The sequence below is a fragment of the Herpailurus yagouaroundi genome, unplaced genomic scaffold (assembly GCF_014898765.1).
Source record: "Herpailurus yagouaroundi ecotype Mexico unplaced genomic scaffold, PumYag 210, whole genome shotgun sequence".
NCBI lineage: Eukaryota > Metazoa > Chordata > Mammalia > Carnivora > Felidae > Herpailurus > Herpailurus yagouaroundi.
The window spans coordinates 16872224-16886764 of NW_024412441.1; the positions used below are offsets into that span (position 1 = coordinate 16872224).

The 14541-nt window shown below is 48.8% G+C and overlaps 1 long non-coding RNA gene across 1 annotated transcript; it reads left to right on the plus strand.

The window, feature by feature from the left end:
* The first annotated feature begins 10000 nt into the window (after positions 1-10000).
* Positions 10001-12885, plus strand: LOC121016368 (uncharacterized). The gene is made up of 2 exons (XR_005784246.1): positions 10001-10178; positions 11218-12885. It is a non-coding gene; the product is annotated as an uncharacterized LOC121016368 (long non-coding RNA).
* Positions 12886-14541: the final 1656 nt, after the last annotated feature.

Genomic DNA, 14541 nt, shown 5'->3' on the forward strand with positions numbered 1-14541 from the left:
CTTTTTTTTTTTTTTTTTTTTTTTTAATTTTTATTATTACGAAGTTTCGTTCTTGTTGAGCAAAAAAGCCAACGAACTTTTGTATTGATGAACAAAATATTCACAACAGGGCAGTTGTGATGCGAACAGAACAAAGAACCAAACACTTAAACTTTTAGGTCTCCTATGAGTTTGGGACTTTAGGAAAAAAAAAATCAACCCAGCACCAGCAGCTACCAACCACCATTCCATATCTTCACTTGAAAGCATTAGTTACAGTCCAGATGTGGGAACTCTTATCTTGAGAGAAGTTCCTAATTGTCGTTTGTCTCAGACCAGTGTAAACAAACCAGCCAGCCACCACCTTGCTAAACTTATAAGCTTCTGGAATCCAGTATTCTACCAAGAATATGCCTTGATTGTAGTCTTCAGTGTGACAGGTTTTTGTTTGACACAACGTTCTATACGTCTGGAAAAAAAAAAAAACCCTTGCATTCCAAAGTTTCATACCGGTTACTGGTTTTGTTGCCACCACTTAGTGGATGTTTAATTTTAGAACCATTTTGTCTGCTCTTTCTGGAAGCCTTGGGCAGAGCTTAGTTTGTAATCGTTGGGGGAATAACTGCTGAATTTTTAGCTGTTTTGAGTTGATTCGCACCACTGCACCACAACTCAATATGAAAAAACTATTTAACTTATTTATTATCTTGTGAAAAGTATACATTGAAAATTTTGTTCATACTGTATTTATCAAGTATGATGAAAAGCAATAGATATATATTCTTTTATTATGTTAAATTATGATTGCCATTATTAATCGGCAAAATGTGGAGTGTATGTTCTTTTCACAGTAATATATGCCTTTTGTAACTTCACTTGGTTATTTTATTGTAAATGAGTAAAAAAAATCTTAATTTAAGAGATTGTATGTAATATTTATTTCATTAATTTCTTTCCTTGTTTACGTAAATTTTGAAAGATTGCATGATTTCTTCACAGAAATCTATCCTGATGCTGTGGAAGTAGTTTGAGGAATATCTTATGAGTTTTCTTAGAATGTATAATGGTTGTAGCCCATCCAACTTTAAAGAAAAAAAAAAGTTGACCACATACTTTGCAATCAGGTTTAAATGTGGCATGCTTTTCTCATTCCAACTTTTGACATGAGCAAAAAAAACAAAAAACAAAAAAAAAACCCATGTTTGTTTGTTCGTTCCACCAATTCTACTGTGACATACTCTGCGTATAAAGACATGTAGCAATAATGGGGTGGGGGTAGTCTCACAGTGCCTTTGGAAGGGCCAGAACTTGCCTTAAATCTTCCTCAACCAAATAAGTATTTTTCTATTAGTGCTTGAGAGAATTTGAATGTAGGATGGGTTCAACTGCACAAAAGGAAAAGATATTTACCACTTTTTTTTATATAGATATAAAGTGAAGAGGCCACCTCTTAGTGCTAAAATGGTATGTAGTACATGAATATGCCTTGTTTCATTACAGAAGATTCCAAAACTTGTACTATTTTTTTTTGTGTGTGTGCGTAGAAAGGCAGGAATGCTTTCCTGGACAGCGGATGAATGAGCAGTAGCTTTAGTTTGTTTGTACGTAGGTACAGTTGGAGCACTATGTATGTATGGACTCTGGACTACTTTGACAGAAGTAGGTTTTTGAATGTAACAAGATAAGTCAACTTGAGTTGTAATATATTTTGGGGAAATCAGTTCACTACAGATTGTGGCTGTAAACATTGTACTGTAAATGTTTTGTAGTTTTCCCCCAATAAAATTTTTGGGAAAAAAGGTACTCATGTGTAAGCCAGCTTTTTTTTTTGTTTTTTTTTAAACCAGAACATGGAGCCTCTTACCTTAATTACCACCACTTTTCCGGGCATTGCCCAGGCCTTGCAGGGGTTGGGAGCTAAGGTTTCCACGGGAGCTGGCAAGGTGAGAATTCAGAAAAGCCTGCCCCTATGTATGTTATAGCAAGCTCTTTTAGCTGAAAGAAAGTAATTATTTGGACTGTCAAGGGCATTAGTTAGCTGTTCCCCTTGGTAATAAGATGCATCCCAGTGTTGGCTGACTGGCTGGTGGCAGACCCTGGCTGAAGGCCTGAGGGGGTGTGGCCCGCCTGTGAGTCACCAAGCGGATCACGTGTCTGCAGTGGCAGCTGAAGGTCCGATTTTTTTTGCTGGGACACCCAGGGACCAGAACAGCTAGGGTGGGGAAGGGAGGAGGGTATCGAGGGCCACTAGAACGCTGAGCTGGAGAAGAGGAGGGGGTTGGGTTACAAACTTTCTTGGGCTGGAGAACCAGGGTTTTGCCTCTACTTTGGGAAGGCTGGCTGTGTCCTTGTCCGGAGAGGAAGGAAAGGGGAGGAAGATTAAACAGGTCAAACTTATATCTGGGTAATGTTTGTTTATGCAGACAGCTTCCTCTGGGAGTGAGCACACACGTTATTTATGCAAAAGGATTTGTGTCTGCTTTAGGCGACTCTAAGTGGCCAGAAAGCAAATTCAACCCAGGCCTCTAGAAAAAGAAAAAAGAAAGGGCACCAATTTGTCTGCTGATTCGCACACAATTGAACAAAACCTTGGTAACTTTTTTCCCCCTACAATCCCTTTCGAAACTTCAAAATCAGGTTCATAAATCAACTCACATTTTTCCCTTCTCCCTCCTCCTACCCCCCAGTTCAGACACTTCTTCCAAAGTAGGTAAAAGATTTAGCGATAGTTTGTTTTCTTATCTGCAACAGCTGGGCCCTATCAACCACTGCTTGCACCCCTGTGCGGGGGCTCCCGTGTCTCCCAGCTGCGCGGGCGGGTGGGGGAGGGGCGGTCTGGAGCCCGCCAGGCCTCGGGCAGCTGTTTCACGTTAACTGGAGCGTTTTGGTGCTTGGCTGCCAAAGGGGATGGGGAACAGTTTCAAAGTTCTCCCAGATGCCCGGCCCCTGGCTAAGGGCCTCAGCCGTGGGGGGAGGGGAAGCCCGGGGCCGAGAAGGGCTCAGGCGGCAAGACCCTGCGGGCTCCCTGGCCTCTTCCCCATAAAGAATGTGCACTGGGAAGGAAAAGTCTAAAATGCGGTGCTATTTAGGCCAAGCTGCTTTCAAAGGCCTTGTTGCCACTTCATTCCACTTATTTTTCTAAACAAGCACTTTTGATGGGCTGGAATGTCAGACTTGTTGGGATAAGCCACATTCATTTTTAAAAATTGGTTTGTTTGGGAGCCTGACTGCTAGGATCTGATGTTTTGTATTTGAGACTCAGTGGAGCATGGAAAGCTGGGGGGAATCATTCAGAAATTTCCTCTTGCCACAGATCAATGGAGGGTATATAGGTCATTGTCTTTCTGCAGCGGCTGGAATTAACAGCAAACAAAACTCTCTGCTATTGCTCGATCGCTCTTAGGAAAGTTTTCTTGTAAATTAAGGGGACTAGAAGTAAAAATTGCAAGTAAGGACAAGCCAGGATTCCTGTCACGGGCTGGAGAGCGGAACTGAAGTTGACTGGCTCCAAGTCTGTGTTACACTCCAGATAAAATTCTTTTGCAGCCAGTTGTGAAAGTGAGCCCAGGATGCGAGGGTGTTTAGAATGTCTTCATAGTGGCATTGCCCTGGGCCGTTTGAACATAAGGTATTTGGGGGGACGCCTAGGCGACTGGGTGGCTCAGTCACTTAAGCATCTGACTTCGGCTCAGGTCATGATCTCGCGGCCTGTGAGTTCGAGCCCTGCGTCGGGCTCTGTGCTGACAGCTCGGAGCCTGGAGCCTGCTTCGGATTCTGTGTCTCCCTGGCTCTCTGCCCCTCCCCCGCTTTCTCTCTCTCCCTCTCTCTCTCTCTCAAAAATAAATAAACTTAAAAAAAATAAGGTACTTTTTAAAGCAGCTCAATTAGTACGTGCCACCTTCTAGATTATTTTAGAGAAGGGATGCATGCATGGACATATTTGCCACTCCTCACTCTGTCTGAATCGACTGCTGAGTATGTTAAAGGGGGAAAAAAAAGCCACAACACAAATGATGGAGGAGGCCAAAGCCCCCGCCACCCAGTGATGGGAATAGATGGGGATTTCAAGCCCTGCAGAGGTTCAGGAGTCCAGATAAAAGGCCCAGGCCTGGGAGGGACCAGAGAAGGAAGGACAGACAGGCACAGCTCTTGGCCACAGGTCTGGCCCAGCAGAGGAAACTGGGTCTTAAAATCTGCCTGGAGGTCTGAGAAAGCCTTCCAGGCTGGATGTGTGCAAGGAAGAAACCCTAGAGAGCATTTGAACTGGGAGGGAACCATCCCTAGATACTCCCCCCCACTTTAGCTCATGGTGACAAGAGCAAAGGAGAGATGACTTTGGCCAAGTCCTCTTGAAAGCACAAGTTGGGTCTCTGCACCTTCCTTGGCCTGAGTTAGGGGAGCCCATGGGACCCCTAGAGGTCGAGCCACAGCCAGCCTCCCCTTCCATCGGAGGACCATAGCTACTCTCCAGTTGTCGTTACCTGATTTAATTGTGTTTATTTTTTTGTTGTCCGCATTCTGAGGAATGTGCAGACCCGTAGCCATCCAGGGCAGTTCCAGTTTCGTGCTGCTGGCAAGGCCAAGGAGGAAGGGAGGAAAAAGAGGCAGGGCCAGGGCCCAGAGGCCTGCCCAGGAGAAACCCTGCAGGCAGGAGGTGGGTGAGGGGCTGGGCAGCAGGAAGCCACTGCCCCTCCAGGGCCCACGCCTGCTTCAGTGGGTTCTCCAACCTCTCCTGACAGTTTTTGCTAAACCTGGAAAGCATATGAGTGTGTCTGTGTCTAAGGGTGTGTCTGTGTGTGTGGAGAGAGGTTTGTCAGGGCGTGTATCTGTGTCCTTGTATGTCTAGCTGGGAGTGCACCTGTTCGAGGGTATCATTCTGTATGCAGGTGTTCAAAGTTCTGTGTCTGTATGCTATAGGGGAGCACTGGTATGTGAGGCTGTCAATATGTGTGTGGGGTATGTATGTCTGTAGAGCTTGAGAGTCTGTGGGTGTGAGTGTGGGTATGGGCTTGGGCGTGTCTGTGATTGTATGTGTGCGTAGGTATGTTCAGGGTATGTGTGCGTAGGTACGTTCAGGGGTCTGCATGTGAGTGGGGGTCTGGATTTGGGTGCATCTGCTGCTGCTGCTGCTGTGTGTGTGTGTGTGTGTGTGTGTGTGTGTGCGCGCGTGGGTGGGTATGGGTGTGTTTAGAGGTCTGTGTGTGAGTCGGGGGTCAGGGTTTGTGGCTGTATCTGTTGCCGTGTGTGTGTGTGTGTGTGTGTGTGTGTGTGTGTGTGTGTGTGCACGCGCGTGGTGGATCTGTGTGTGGGTGTATCTAACTGTTGCTGTGTGGGTAGGTGTGTGGGTCTGTGGGGTGTGAGGAAGGACCTGTGGGTGTTGCTGTATGTTTGGGTCTAGATGTGTCTGCATGGGGGTGAGAGTGTTAACAACACCTACAGAGGAAAAGCAGCCCTTTTTAGCAGGCCTCTTTCAAGTTAAAAACTGCTTTCAAAACCCGGAAATGGTGGCCAGGCTGTCATCTGCTTCCTGCAGGGGGGTGGGCAGAACAGGGCTGAGAGTGGGAGGGTGGCAGACAGGCCTCCAGACCTTCAGGGACCCCAGACCCACCTTACTGCTGGGCACACCTGTCAAGGACAGGCTGCTTGAGCCTGACTGCAGGGACATATTTAGAAACAATTCTCTGGTTGGAGGGGGAGGGGACCCCTTTATTTTCATCTGTACAGAAATAGCTCTCATCAGATAGGAGTTCTTATACCCTCTGGGGTGAGAAGCAGTTCTGAAATAGAAGGAAAGATATTAAGGATTTTAGACAGACAAGAAAACTCCTGAGCTCGCTGAAACCGAGTTTAAAATATTTCTCTAAAAATAAGCTTTGTTTTCCTTGTGGATTCCTCTGGCAATCGGGCCCTTGTGTCAGGGTGCTTAGCTGGCCTGCAAAGCCAGGCGGAATTTTTAAAAAAGCAAGTGTTTCCCAGCCGTGGCCTTGGAAAGTTCTCTGTTTTCCATTTATTAAACTCCTAGTTTCCAGCTAATTAAAATTATTTTCAAATAAAACTCCTTAGCCTAGCAATATTTGACAAAACACAGAATTCCCAGTGACCCCTCTGCAGGAGGCTGAGCTGGGCCGGGGGGTGGCCTGTGACCCCTCCTCTGGGCCCTGTGCCAGTTTTATAGGAAGAAGGGGGGCCCTTTGAAATGCAGGTCCAGGGCCTGTGTCACCGAATCCCAGCACCCTCCTGGTGACAGGTGAGAGGCTGCTTGCAAGGCAGTCTCTGAGCCCCACACCACTTGAGAAGGGACTGTGGGGTCATTGGGAACCTGCTGTTTGTCAACCCACACCACTGAGCATAGGAGGGGCACACTTTGGGGAGAACTCCACCGAGGTAAGCGACAGGTGATCCTGTGCTACCTGGTTGCCCCTTCCTGGCCTGGCTGCTAACGAAGAAGCTTCAGGTCCAGTCAGGCCAGTGTGCCAGGACTCCAGGACTGCAGGACGTCCAGGCTCCCAATGGCTCCCATGGCTTCACCATGTGGTGAAGCAGAAATCAGAAACAATGCAGGGTAGGAGGCTTGTGTCATCAAGGGCCAGACCTGGTGTGATTCAGGCAGACTTGCTGCCCTGAGATCCAGTCCAGACATCCAAGGGATGGGGTGCTGGGGCTGTTGGCTGGGACCCTTCAACAATCCCACAGACCGTTCTTGGTTGTCTAGTAAATGTCTGCACTGGGTAAACAGGTGAGCTGACAGCTGTCATCCCCTGCCTTCATGGAGTGCACTGTCATCAGTTGTCATCAGGGTTCATTCATGATGTGGCATGAACCAGCCTTCATTCCTTGGTGTAGCAGGATAATATTCCATTATACGGACACCACATTTTGTTTATTCACTCATCAGTTGATAGACATTGGAGTTGTTTCTGCTTTTTGGCTCTTGTTGAACAATATGGCTATAATCATCCGTGTACAAGTTTTTGTGTGTTCATGTTTTCTTTTTTTTTAAATTTTTTTTTAATGTTTTTATTTTTACTTTTGAGACAGAGAGAGACAAAGCATGAGCAGGGGAGGGGCACAGAGAGGGGGAGACACAGAATCTGAAGCGGGCCCCAGGCTCTGAGCTGTCAGCACAGAGCCCGACGCGGGGCTTGAACTCAGGGAGTGTGAGATCATGACCTGAGCTGAAGTCGGACGCTCAACCGACTGAGCCACCCAGCGACCCCTGTGTGTACATGTGTTCAATTCTTTGGGCTATATACCTTGACGTAGAATTGCTGGGTCATATGGTAACTCTGTGTTTAACTTTTTGAGGAAGTGTCTTACTATTTTCCAAAGTGATACTTCAGTTTTCATAACTATTACAATAATATTAGTTTCCCCCTCTCGACCTCGTGCATGCTCCATGATGGCCACATAAGAAACTTCTACACTTGTTCACAATAGCCAAAAAGTGGAAACAACCCAAATGTCCATCAACAGATGAATAAATAAACAAAATGTGGTATGTCCTTTCAATGGGCTAGTATTTAGTCATAGAAAGGAATGAAGCACTGATACATGGAGGAACTGTAAAAACACTTAAGTGAAAGAAGCCGGACACAAAAGACCACATATTGTATGATTCCACTTCTATGAAATGTCTAGCATGGGCATACCCATAAGACAAAAAGTAGATTGGTAGTGGCCAGGAGCTAGCGGATCAATGGGGACTGACTGCTGGTAGACGGGGTGTCTTTTGGGGTTGATGAAAATATTCTGGAATTAGATAATGGGGATTGTTGCACAACCTGTGAACATACTAAAATTTGTAGATTCATATACTTTAACCTGATGAGCTTTATTGTATGCGAGTTATATCTTTTATAAAATATATACTCACAGGCTGAAATCCAGGCTGCAAAAGGGAAGGAGAGGATACTGAGGGAGCCTCTGTCAGGGAAACTGACCTCACTTGGGATCCAGAAAGCCCCTACAAAAGTAAGAAAGGCAAAGTGTAAGTAACGGTAAGGCAAAGGGCCAATGAAAGAGTTTCCAAGTAAAAGGAGCAGCTGTGCAAAGGCCCTGTGGTTAGAGGATGCATGGTTCCAGAGAGGGAAGGAAAGAAGGATATGGTGCCAAAGGGTGGAGGACAGAGCAAGGCGGCACAGGATGGGGCTGGGGCAGTGAGCTCAGGCCTCAAAAGATCTCTCACCTGCCTTCTTCCCACCAATTCCTCCATTAGAACATCAGATTTTGGGTCAATGATTTCTCTCCACTGTTGTTTTTTCACATTATCCTCATGCTCCATCACCGTGTCATTCACCTCACTTCAGCTCATCACGTGGGCATTTTATCATCCCACATCATCTCAAGAAGAGTGAGTACAGTACAGTAAGAAATTCTGAGAGAAACCACATTCACATAACTTTTATGTGTATATGGCTGTAGTTCTGTACTGTGCCTAATTCATAGGTGAAACTTTCTCATAGGCATGTCTGCATAGGAAAAAACAGCATATGTAGGGTACTACTTACGGTTTCAGGCATCCACTGTGGGTCTTGGAACGTATCCCCGTCCATAAGAGGGGACCACTCTATTATCATTCTGCTTCATCACCTTTGGCTTTCCCTCCTCCTCCAGCTCATGCCCACAGGTCTCCTGGTGGAAATGCCTTAAAGATTCTAATAGCTACTATTTATAGAGCTTCTCTTTTTTTTTCTAATTGTTTTTCATGTTTATTTATTTTTGAAAGAGACAGAGCGTGAGCAGGGGAGGGGCGGAGAGAGAGACACACACACACAGAATCTGAAGCAGGATCCAGGCTCTGAGATGTCAGCTCAGAGCTGGATGCAGGACTCGAACCCACAAACTGTGAGATCATGACCTGAGCCGAAGTCTGACACTTAACCAACTGAGCCACCTAGGTGCCCCTTGGAGCTTCTCTTATGAACTAAAGTTTTACATATGTTAAGGATAGTCTTTTATATCTCCCAAGACTGAGGTACTTTTACTATCCCCATTTCAAAGATGAGGAAACTGAGCTCAGTGTAGTTGTCATATGCCTGAAACCAGAAAGGCTGGAGCAAAATTCAAAGGAATCTAAACTGTTGCTCCTTCAAATCTCCTGGGGCTACTTCTCTCACTCCTCTCTACCTGCCTTTTCTCACACTGTCTATAAACCCATATTTCCAAGAAGCCTTCCAGGGGTCCATTCCAGGGCAGTCTATTTCCTGCTTCATCTGTGCTTTTAAAATCCTACTAGTTTGGGGCACCCAGGTGGCTCAGTCAGTTAAGCATCCAACTTCGGCTCAGGTCATGATCTCACAGTTCGTGAGTTCGAGCCCCGCATCGGTCTCTGTGCTGACAGCTCAGAGCCTGGATCCTGCTTCAGATTCTCTGTCTTCCTCTCTCTCTGCTCCTCACCCACTCACACTGTCTCTCTCTCTGAAAAATAAATGAACATTAAAAAACACACACACGCACACAACATTTTAACGCTAAAAAAAGGTTTAGGGGCACCTGGCTGGCTGACTCAGCCGGTAGAGCATGCAAGTCTTATCCCGGGGTTGTGAGTTCAAGCTCCACACTGGGTGTGGAGATTACTTGAAAATAATATCTTTAAAAAAATTTTTTTTTACATTTTTTAAATTTTTTTTCATAGAGAATGACAGAGCACAAGTGGGGGAGGGGCAGAGAGAGAGGGAGACACAGAATCCAAAGCAGGCTCCAGGCTGTCAGCACAGAGCCCAACGCGGGGCTCGAACTCACAAACCGCGAGATCATGACCTGAGCCGAAGTCGGATGCTTAACCGACTGAGCCACCCAGGCACCCCGAAAATAAAATCTTTAAAAAGTAAATAAGTAGGGGCACCTGGGTGGCTCTGTCAGTTAAGCGTCCGACTTCAGCTCAGATCACGGTTCATGAGTTCAAGCCCCACATCAGGCTCTCTGTTGCCAGGGCAGTGCCCGCTTCAGATCCTCTGCCCTCTTCTCTCTCTGCCCCTCACCTGCTCTCTCTCAAAAATAAATAAACATTAAAAAACAGTAATAAAGAAGTAAATAAATTTTTTAAAATAAAAAATGTTTAAAAAATCACGACCTAGTGTATCCCTTTCATCCCACAGATGAGAAAACTAAGGCTTAGAGAATGTGGGGGAACCTCTCTGGAGATTTTCCAATTTCTGGAAAATGAGATCACCCACCCCGCCTCAGGACACTCTTCCCAGGTACGATCTGTGCCACAGGGCTGTGGGTAAAAATGTAAATATCAACTCTCACCAAGGCAGACCTAAATCCCTCTGGGCTGAGAGGCTCAGAGCGGCTGGTTTCTGGATGTTCTGTCCATCCAGCCTCTCAGGGAGGGCCTGGAGGGTCATTGGATGGACATGGCCAGGAGCTTACAAAGCACAGCCCTTTGAGCCCAGAGCTGCTGCAGGAGCAGGGGCTCCAGGCCGGTGTCACCACTGCTCTGCGAGAGGCCTAGTCACACAGGGACTACAACAGACCTCCATTCAAATCTCATTCCACTGCCACTCCCTGCCTGTGTAATCCTGAGCAAATCTCTGAGCCTCGGTCTCCTCATCTAGGAAATGGGAGGACAATGCTGTTCCTGCTATACGAAGCGCCCATGAGGGTGAAATATGATGCCACGTGTGAAGTGTCTAGGAGAGGCCCTCCCTGGTTCGGGGTCCCACAGATGAAACTGTGCAGACTAGCAGAGCAGTTAGCAAGCTGAAATGGCTGGTTCAAAGCTGAGCTTTGCTACTGCCAGCGGTGAGACCGCGAGCCAGCTGCCGATGCTCTCTGTGCCTCGATGTCCTCATCTATAAAATACCCAGCCTATTTCCTAGGGCTCTCATGAAGCTTAAGTGAATTAACTCATGTAGTGAGGATAGAACCTGGCACACAGAAAATGGACGTGGTGGGGGTGCGGTGGAAATGGGCACAATGGGTGAAGGGGAGTGGGAGATACAGGCTTCCAGTTATGGAATGATTAAGTCGCGGTATAAAAGGCACAGCATTGGGAATATAGTCAACGGTAGTGTGACAGTGTTTTGTGGTGACATATGGCAGTTGCACTTGTGAGCATAGTGTAACAATATAGACCTGTCAGATCACTGCACTGTGTACCTGAAACTAATGTAGCATTGTGTGTCAGCTAGAATGAATGAATGAATGAATATATACATACATACATGAATGCATAAATGCAATATAACAATTTGTTATTGAATCTCTTGGTTTTTTTCCACACTTAACCAATAGACACGCAATCTGAGGGGGGTCAGGAAGGCCCCTAGCCCGCCTCTACCAAACTCCCCCAACCACACGAGCCTTACGGTAAGAGTGGCAACTGCTTTTCTACAGAAATTCTAGATACATCTGTGCTGTCCAATATGGTAGACACTAGCCACAGGTGACCACTTAAATTTAGTACCTATTAAACACAATTTAAAACTCCCTTCCTCAGTCGACTAGCCATATTTCAAGTTCTCAACAGCCACATGCACTGAACAGCACTACTATTCTAGAGTGTTCTGTAAAATGCAAATAACTATAAGGAAGGTAACCTCTAGCATCTAACCCTTGAAGGGTTGTCCTTTTCCAAAGCCAGTCCTGGGACATATCCATGACACCCTTGATGGCTCCCCCTCCATCCCTCAGCCAAGAGGGTCCAAAATATCCCCAGACCACCTCTCTGTCCAGTGGACTGCCAGTGCCAGTGGAGGAGGAATGAAGGGACCACCCACTGCATGGTGGCCCCTCACAGCCCTGCCTGGCAGCCTGGGACCCACCTCCTCCCAGATGCCCCAGAGACGTGGACCGGCCTGCTCCCCCTGTCTCCACAGCTGTGATACCACATCCATCCAGTCACTGATACCAGAACCTGGTGTTCCCTCCACCCCTTCCCTCCTAGGCTTCCTGAACCTCACGACTCTGCTTTCTAACCATGCCCAGACACTGTCCTGTCCCCTCTCTCTGCCTTTACTGCCTCAGCAACTCAGGCTCCCCCTTTTGCCTGGACAGCGATAAAGCAGGAGCCCCCAGCTGTTCCTCCTCTCAGCCACCATTCCCCAGAGCGAGCTTCTAAAACACTTAGGCGATCACGCCCCTACTGAGGGGTGCCCTCCCTGCCCTGCATCCCACCACCCAGTTCAAATCCAAGCTTCCACACATGCTGGATGAGGCCCTGCCTAGAAACCTGCTGCTTCTCACCTGCCCTGGAGTGCTGAGGGCTGCTGATTCCTAATGCTCTTCACACCCCTGGGCCCCGGGTCCCTGCCTGGAACACACACCTGCCGTGTCCCCCTGCTTCCTCTGCTTCAGCTGAATCTCCATCTCAGATATGGTCCCTCCACCACCCCCCACCCCAGCCTCCCAGGGCCCTGCGTGAGCCTTCGTAGGATCACAGAGCACGTTGTCCTGCACCAGCTAGTTACGGCTCTGTGGACTCTCTAGCCTGGAAGTTCCTTCAGAACAAGAATGTTGTCATGTGCCTCCTTGCACGGTCCAGCCTGGCTCCTAGCAGGGCTCCTAGAAGGACTGCAGCAAAACCAGAGCCCCCTGTGAGATGGCACTGTTCTCTTATACTTGACAGATGAGAAAATGCAGCTGGGGGAAATGGAGACACGTGCTCAAGGTCTGCCACCCCAGCCCTGCCCCACGGGCACACTGGGCCATTCGGAAGGGGAAGGGAGGATCTGCTCCTTGCTAGACACGCCCTCCTTCTGAGTTCCTCTAATTCCGAACTCATGCCTGCTGGTTCTGAATCTCCGAACGACAGACGCAGAAGCCCAATGCTACAAAGGGAAAAGTCCCTCCTCACCTGTCTCCTCAGTCCTACTCAGCCAAGCTGACTACCTTGTAATCTCTTTGTGTGAGGGATTCCTGAGATTTGACAGTGTAGCTATACCTATAAATATTTACACACATGCTCATGTATTGTTGCAGTGGACAGAACCAAGTCATGCTGTACCTCCTGTCCGTCGGCCCCCCTCCACACTCGGGGTGCTGGCACCTTCTTTCATGGTCCTCTGTAGCCTGAGGGCCCTGGTGATGGCCGCCAAGGTTCCGCACGAGTCCAGTTCTGTGGACAGGGCAGCACAAACATCCTTACACTCAGACCTGGTGTATTTCCATCAGGTGAACCCCGAAAGGCGGCACGGCTAAGTTGCGGGACAGACAGCTCAGAGTAGCCCTCCAAAACTGTTACCTGAAGTACCTCTCACCTCACTGTGCCCTAGAGGCCGTATCTACCCATTTGCTCCCTGTATGCCCCTTTCTGAGCTTCTGGAGTTTGCATGACAGAAACTCTGCCCTCCCCCCTCCCCCCTGCCCCAGGGTCTGGTCTTTCTGTCTCCCTGTCCTGTTCTCGGATCCTCCTGCGGCTAAGCCCCATCCCCCCACATCTCCAGGCTCTTAGAGGGCAGCCCATGGCTGTCCACCTCTTGGGCTGGTGCCAGAGACCGAGGCTATCACCTGGGAGCCCCGGGCAGGCCTCCTGGGCTCGAGGCACCTGGGACTTGAGAGCCAGGAGCTGGGAAGACTCTCCCACTGAAACCAGGGCGATGTGGAGGGTGGGGTGGGGAGCCCCTACCTGGGTAACTGTCAGTAGGGACGGCAGAAAGTGTCCCGACACAACAGCCTTGCCAACTGAGGGTGTTGACACTGTGCAGGTGTGTTTCTTCGACAGCGTGTGTGTGTGTGTGTGTGTGTGTGTGTGTGTGTCTGACCATGTGCCAGTGAGTGTGCGTGTGTGCTTTAGGGGCGGTTGTGTGAGGCGTTATGTAATGGAGGCACTCCCCGGGGCCAGCAAACCGCAGTGGTGTAACTGCTGGCCAGCCAGGCCACCAGAAGGAAAGGAGGGAAAATGTAAACACCGTTCTGGGCCTTTCCCTTGCCTGCCACGAGCAGCTCTTCCCGTTCTCCATTCCTGCTGCCTTAGCCCCGTAGGCTGGCCTGGGAGGGGGTGATAATGGAGGCCAAGGAGCCGGGGCCAGGGGTCAGAAGACCTCTCCGGGAGCCAACATCCACAGCTCTTGATCCCAGCCCAGGGGGCAGAATGGAGAGGAGGGCCTGTCGGGGTCTGCCTAGGCCTCTCCTGACTCTGCCACAAGCCATGCATCCCCCACAAATGAGGCAGGATGCCTTCCTCACCCCCAGAACTGCTTTCTCGTTAACGCCTTTGGAGGCCCCTGGGTCCCAGACGCCTCTCCCTGGCATTGGAGCCCCTCGCCCTGCAGTGAGCCAGTGCAGACTCACGGCTCACGTGTGAGCTCACACTCTCGGGATGGCCTCAGAGCCAGCTGTCTGCCTCTCTGTCTCTCTCTCTCTCTCTCTCTCTCACACACACACACACACACACACAGGTGCACCTCTCTCCCTGCCCCCCACACCTCATCGCGGGCCAGACGCCTGCCTTCCAGCCAGCTCCCGGCTGCTTAGACCTTCCCCACCCCGCGGAGGCTGGCTCTTCCAGGAAGCCTCCCCTGCCTGCTCGTGGCCATGGTCCTTTCTTCCCGCTCTGAGCTCCTGAGGCGCCTCTGGACACACAACCTGACATCTGGCCATGCACAGTCGCCCCTTGTT